The sequence below is a fragment of the Pongo pygmaeus genome, chromosome 6 (assembly GCF_028885625.2).
Source record: "Pongo pygmaeus isolate AG05252 chromosome 6, NHGRI_mPonPyg2-v2.0_pri, whole genome shotgun sequence".
Classification (NCBI taxonomy): domain Eukaryota; kingdom Metazoa; phylum Chordata; class Mammalia; order Primates; family Hominidae; genus Pongo; species Pongo pygmaeus.
In genome coordinates this window covers 44,229,518-44,237,181 of record NC_072379.2, presented here as the reverse complement: position 1 = coordinate 44,237,181, position 7,664 = coordinate 44,229,518, and the positions used below count along the sequence as shown (strand labels likewise).

Genomic DNA, 7,664 nt, shown 5'->3' with positions numbered 1-7,664 from the left:
GCAGTGAGCTGAGATTGACCCACTGCACTCCAGCCTAGCAACAGAGCAAGACTCCGTCTCCAAACAAACAAACAAACAAACAACCACTGGAAAACCAGCAGTCTAGCAGATACTGGAGTGGTCAGAAAAGTGTTAGGGATCTTTCAAAGCTCCATTTCAGAGCAGGATCATTATTTGACTTGTGTGATAGTTCCCTGGAAACCCCACTTTTACAGTTTGTCTTCTCTTGACCTGACTTAAAACTCACCCACTGGAATAACCTTTTCTATGGGGGCATTTATCAGAAATAATTGATAGTGATTGCTTATCATCAGAGCTACCTGAGGTGGAAATATTTGGGGTAAACAACAAGCTATTCAGAAAATTTAAAAGGAAATACTGGGTAGTGAATTCTACAGGAGGTTTTAAAAAGTTCTGACATATTCTTGGGAATTTAGAAAGCCACATGCATGTGTAGGGCTGTGTACATGCTCTGAAAATATCTGCAAAAAATCTAAGTTCTGCCCTCTGGCTAACCTTCAGGTTCTGCCAAGCAGGAAGTGAAAGCTAAGGCACAATTCTAAACTGCCTAGCTAAGTAGTGAAGGCTTACTCCAACATACATACAGAGGTCCTTGACAAAGACCGGGAGACTTATTAGTTCCAGGCATTTAAGGAAATCCTCTTTCCAATAACTATCTAACCACTAAACCAACCAAGCAGAGATTTCAGTGGCATACGTGAGAAAGAATGCAGAATTTACAGAATTAGTTCAGGGAATTCACCAGAAAACAGGAGAGCAAAACCAACAACAATAAACAGCAATAGAGACAGCAACAAACCCTGGAGAGGAAGAAAGATCTGATTTTCTGATTTAAAATGTCCAATTTTTCCAACAAAAATTGTGATATGGAAAGAAAAAATATGGCTCATATGCAAGAAAACAAAAAGAGTCAATACAACCAGTTAATTCCTCAAGGAATCCTAGACATTGGGCTTACATGACAAAGACCTTATTATTTATTTATTTTTATTTTTTAGAGACTGGGTCCCACTTTGTCACCCAGGCTGGAGTACAGTGGTGCAATCATGGCTCACTGTAGCCTTAAACTCCTGGGAGTACAAGTGCACACCACAATGTCTGGCTAATTTTTTAATTAAAGAAATTTTTTTTTGGTAGAGATGAAGTCTTGCTATATTTCCCAGGCCTGTCATGAACTGATGGCCTCGTGATCCTCCTGCCTCGGACCTCCAAAGTGCTGGAATTACACTGTACCTGGCCAACAAAGACTTTAAATCAGTTATTTTAAATATGTCCAAAGAACTAAAGTAAACCACATCTAAAGAACTAAAGGAAAGTGTAACAATGATGTCTCACCACATAGAGAATGTCAATAAAATTTATAAATGATAAAAAAAGAATCAAAAATAATCTGCAGTTGAAAGGTAAAATAATGAAAATAAAAAATTCACTAGAGGGTCTCAGCAGTATCTTTGAACAGATGGAGAAAAGAATCAGCAGATCTGAAAACAGGTCAATGGAGAATATGCTGTCTGAAGAAAAATAAAAGAATGAAGGAAAAAACCCCCAGAGGGCTGCAAGACACTATAAAGAGTCCCAATATATACACAGTGTAAGTCCCAAAAGGAGAGGATACAGGAAAAGGGGCAAAAAGAATAAGTAAAGAAATAATGGCCCCAAACTTACCAAATTTGATGAAAAACATTAATCTACATATCCAAGAAGTTCAATGAACTCCAGGTGGGACTAAATCAGAGATCTGCGGCCAGACACATCATAAACTGTCAAAGGCAAGAGACAAAGAAAGAATCTTAAAAGCAGCAAGAGAGAAGCATCAAGTACAAGGAAGCCTTAATACAATTAATAGCTGATTTCTTACCAAAAAATCACGGAGGCCAGAAGAAATGGAATGATGTATTTAGTGTTGAAAGAAAACGACTGTTAACCAAGAATTCTATATGCAGCAAAACTATCCTTCAAAATGAAGGGGAGGAAAATGACAAGGATATCTGCTCTTATCATTTTCACTCAACATTGTACTGGAATTTCTAGCCAAGGTAATTAAGCAAAGAAAAAAATGCATTCAGATGGAAATGAAGTAGTAAAAATACTTCCATTTTCAGACTATGTTATCTTTTTATAAACAAAATCCTAAGGAATCCATTACACAACTATTAGAGCTAGCTAATAAACAAGCTCAGCAATGTTGCAGGATACAAGATCTACATCTTGAAATAAATTATATTTCTATACACTATCAATGGACAATCCAAAGTATAATTTAAAAATTCATTAAAAATAGCATCAACAAGGATAAAATAATTAGTAATAAATTTAACAAAAGAAATGCAGGATTGCACACTGTAAACTATAAAACATTGTTGAAAGAAATTAAATAAGACCCAATAGAGAGACATTTCACGTTCATGGAAGATTTAATATTGTTAAGTTGGTAACATTCCCCAGATTTATATACCAAGTTAATGAATTCCCCATAAAAATCCAGTTGCCTTTTTTTGCAGACATAAATAGCTGATTCCAAACTTCATAGAGAAATGTAGGGAACCCAGGATAGCTAAAACAGTCTTTAAAAGGAACACAGAAGATGCACACTTCCTGATTTCAAATTTTACTACTAAGCCATGATAGTCAGCTTCATAAGAAGAGAGTGTGGTACTGGCATAAGAATAGATTTATAGAACAATGAAATAGGATTAAGAATCAAGAAACAAAGATCTTATATTTATGGTCAATTGGTTTACTTTAAGGGTATCAACATAATTTAATGGGGAAAAAACAGTCCAGTCCTTTCAACAAATAGTGCTGGGCAACTATTGATAGTCATATGCAAAAAAAAAAAAAAGTTAAATTGTTACTGCACATCATATATAAAAATTAATTCAAAATTGATCAAAGACCTAAATATAAGAACAAAAACTATAAAATTCTTAAGAAAACATAGGTGTGAATCTCTGTGACCTTGGATTAGGCGATTTTTTTTTCTGGATATGATTCCAAAAGAAAAACAACCAAAGAAAAAAAATTTGACTTCATCAAAACTAAAAAATGTTGCACATCAATGGACACTATCAAGGTGAAAAGAACATAGAGAATGAGAAAACATATTTGTAAATTATATATCTGATAAAGGGGCATGCATCCAGACTATGCAAAGAATGTTTACAATAAAAATGCAAATAATTCAATTTAAAAATGGGAAAAAATCGAATGGAGATTTCTCCACAGAAGACATGCAATTGGCCAATAAGAACATGAATATATGCTTAACATATTTAATCATTAGGAAAATGCAAATCAAAAATCACAATGAGATAGCACTTCAGACTCACTAGTGTAGCTATACTTTTTAAAATGGACAGTAACATGTGTTGGCATGGATGTGGTAAAATTGGAACCCTTACACACAGCTAATGAGAAGTAAAATGGTTTAACTGCTATGGAGTACAGTTTGGCAGTTTCTTGAAATGCTAAACATGGAGTTGTCATTAACCTAGAAAGTGCAGTCCTAACTATATCATGAAGAGAAATAAATACATATATACACACAAAAACTTGTTCATGAATGCTTATATCAGCTTATTTGTAATGGCCCCAAAGAGGAAACAATCCAAATATCTATCACCTAATGAATGGATAAACACAATATGGTATATCTAGTATATCTAATGTTCCAATGGAATATTATTCAGCTATAACAAAGAAGGAAGTATGCTACAACATGGATGAATCTTGAAAACATGCTGAGTAAAAAAAGCCAAACACAAAAGGCCACATAATATATTATTCTATTTATATGAAATGTTCAGAATATGCACATCCATAGAGATAGAAAGTAGATTAGTAATACCTAGGGATAGGGTGCAGGAGAAATTGATTAATAGGTAAAGGGTGATTGTTGATAGGTAAAGGGTTTCTTTTTGTGGTAATGAAAGGGTTTTAAAATTGACTGTGGTAATGGTTGCACAATTTTGTCAATGTACTATAAACCATTAAATGGTACACTTTAAATGGGTGAATTATGGTATGTAAATATAAATGTGCCATGATAATCATATCTCTTTCTGAGCTCCATAGGCATACTATCCAATTGCTTACCTGAAATCTTCTTTGGATACCTCAAAGATATCTCAACAACAGTATATTCCATTTGGATTCATCATCTACCTCTTTTCCCCTCATCCGTCTTTCAGAATTCCTTATCTCAATTGCAAAAATCAGTCCGTCATTCAGTTGCATACTGTAGAAACCTGAGAGCCATTCTTTAAACTTCCCTCCTTTTAACTACTTGTTCATCTTACTTCCCAGGCATCTCTTTTATCCACTTTTAAACATCTCTACCTCACCACCATAGTAAATCTGGACCGTTTTAATAGTATCCTAACTAATCTTCCCATATCCATTCACAGCTTTTTCAAATCTCCACCTTCTCCACTTTAAATCAGGGTGCATTTTCAGAATGCTAATCCAATCATGTCACCCTCAACCGAACCTGTAGACTCAAATTGCAGAAGATCCTACATATTCTGGCCCCTTTCTGCTTGTTCAACCTTTCACACCTGATTTCTGCTAAAAAAAAAAAAAAAAAGTCAACAAATATTATAAGTAGATAGCAAAAAATTATTAAACCGATTATGTGTTTTAATGACTCTTACAAATATCTATACATGAAGCACAACATTTTTCAAGATTTCATGAATAGGTAGGTAATTTAGAATTATTGTGTTTAAAATAAATTCTTCAATATATTTTCAATGACAATTCTTGATGGTATTCTTGTAATGACTGATTATAAACTTATATTTCAATTAAACAGATAGACCAATCTTTCTTTTTATTATTTTCCCCCACATTTTGAAAGCGGAGGTAGCCTTTCTTCAAATGGAATCTTATTAGAAAACTAAATGTGAAACAAGAAAAATTAGTTGCCCTGGTGAGGGGTAGTGGAAACCGGTCTTCTGTCAGCTTGAGCCCTTTCTTAGTATCTGATCTAGATTCCCAATTATATAGGAGACACAGTTGAAATTCACTGGCCTAACCCATGAAACATTGTTTATAAAAAAGAGTGATGTCATGGCTTTAATTTTTTCATTTGCATTAATATTTGTTCTAAAAAACTTACTTTTGAAATCTTCCAAGGACCTCTTTTTAATATCATGGGTAGTACCTCCATTCCTTTTTTTCTTGTAGTTCCTGCATGTTGATTTATATTATTTTTTTCTTTCCTGGCCACCTGTACTGTATTCATATCTCCTGTGAGAATCACCTCAAGGGTTCTCCATGATAGTTTACAGAAAAATCCATCATTTGAGATGCATTTATTTCTTCATTTGGTAAGATTAATGGTGCTTTCGGAAGCATTGACAATTTACCCTTTCGCTGACCCTGCGAATGATGCTGATGTGCCCATGGAGCACTCAGAGATGAGCATATAAATGCCAGTCCTCTCAGAAAGTCTTACTGCACTCCTCCCCTCAGATAGTATCTTTTCAAATGTCTGGCTTCTACTTCTTCAACTTTTTCCATGCCTCAAAGTGCTACTGTCTCCAGTGATGTATCGGTAAATGTTTAATAATTGGCTCTCCTGAGGGTCAGGTGGGGGAGAAAGCCCTGATTCATAGTGTTTCCCTATTTCAGGATATTTACACGCTGGCTAATTTCAAACCACCAGCGCTGCCACTAGGTGTGGACTGAAGAAGAGCCATGTGGTGGCAGAGGGTTGAATAGTATTTCCAGCAGACAGAGACAGGAGATGTAAACAACCCCAAGGCATAAATGATAGTAAGATAATTAGGAAGGAGTGAGTTTTGAGTCTTGGAAATGCTTCAGCACAGGGTGACTGTCTCACTCATGGGTAGCCACTAACTGGAAGTGGTAAGGATGCGTGGGCTACTTTCCTAAACATCAAAGAACAGAGGAAGCAGAGATGGCAAATTGGTTTAACTTGGGAGCCATCTCTTGTCAGTTGCTTGTGATTTAGTTGGCTGTGTAAAAAAGAATTCTGAAACTCTGTTCTGAGAGTTCTATAGTCTATTATTAATGTTCACTAAGGGCTAAGAAGGAAGGCATATTATATTTTATTTCACACACTTTTCATCCCCTTTATAAGCATATTTATATTGTAAAGCATCCCCTTTATAACCATCTAAGCAGTAGAGGAATATACAGGATCTATTTCACTCTCCTTTGACCTCTATGCACGTCTGCCCATGCCCCACATATGATTCTGTGGTCCCTGCAGGTCCAGAGATACCTTCCCACCCAGCTTTCTGTGCTCGCCACTGCCTCCCAGACACTGCCCTCCATGACCCCCTGGCCCTCAGCCCTGGTGGCCATGGCAGTAGCCTGGAGGGCATCATAAGGGCTCTGGCTTCCCTTCTGGAGAGCTCTGGCACTGGATTCCATGACCTTGTCTCCTTGGCTTTCTGCTCCTTGGTTGCACACCCCACCCCATGATATCTGCTATGTCTCCTCCATTTGCTAGTTCAATGGGCAACCCTTCCATGCTTCACAGACACCAGCTTCTTGTTTTTCTCTCAGCTCAGCCTGTGTCGAACTCCTTAGGCCATAGGGAAGAGACATTCTCTCACCTGACCTGAGGCTCAGGGAATCCTTCCTGACCAGGTGACGCTTCCTGTTGCCTCCCCCTCATAATTCCCTCTCTGCTCCCAGCTCCAGCAAAGGGTTTTGGTGTCATTCAGGATTCCAATTAGATATTTGCACTGAGTTCACCTACACAGGGTCGGGTACACAGCGTGTGATTGAGTCTTCGTTCTGTCAAATTCTCTTCAGTCTATGTACTTTCTCCCTAAGAGGGTTAAAACTTGAGGGCAGAAAAAAAAATCAATCAATCAATCAATTATATGTTATGTAATTCCCACAACCCTTAGAAAATACACTTTTTTATTGCTAGAAAATGGTGACCAGAAATATTAGAAACCGAGGTGACCTTCTGATGGCTTTTAAAGGTTAAATATATTTGAGAGAAACTCGTTGGCATTTTCATTACAACTAGAGATTCAACGATTCCCCCTTATTATGCTAACAATTGGCTTTAAAAAATAACCAGAAGTTGTCTTGTACTCACCACTTAGATGACAAACTGTCCTTCACCCTGAAATGGGCTGAAATGCTGTTAACACACTTCTGACGGGGAGGCTTCTGGACTCTCAGGAAGATGAAAAGCTAACAGAGACAGAAAGAGAAAGCAGCTGCCAGAGCTGTTGTGGTGGAATGAAGGGGCAGGGCTGCACATTTTTGGGTTTTAGTTTTTAATTTTTCAAACACCATTGAGTGTATGAGGGTTTTGGCTTGTGAACAGCAATGCTTCCCTCATGGGCCTATCCTAGTTTGTGGTCACAAGGAGACACTTGGAGAACACAGGTCAGAATAAGTGAACAGGCAGCAGAGGTCATACAAGGAAAACACTAGAGAAAGGATGCTTTAAAAACAGTGTTATAAAATGATAGCAGGCAAAGAGGTCTTTAAAATGCCACTTGAGTAAGCACCAAAACATTGAAATTCCCCAAAGTCTGTGGAAAGAATGAATGGTGATTTGCAAAGTTTTTTGTATTAATACAAGCTCTCTTTTAACTAAAATCTAAGTTCTCAGCCTTTGCGTGCTGGAGGAGGGGTGGAGAGTATGA

General features: G+C 37.0%; 1 long non-coding RNA gene across 1 annotated transcript; it reads right to left on the bottom strand.

The window, feature by feature from the left end:
- Positions 1-5,246: 5,246 nt before the first annotated feature.
- Positions 5,247-7,201, bottom strand: LOC134739820 (uncharacterized). The gene is made up of 3 exons (XR_010126853.1): positions 7,106-7,201; positions 6,755-6,841; positions 5,247-5,256 (listed from the first exon to the last, which is right to left on the bottom strand). It is a non-coding gene; the product is annotated as an uncharacterized LOC134739820 (long non-coding RNA).
- Positions 7,202-7,664: the final 463 nt, after the last annotated feature.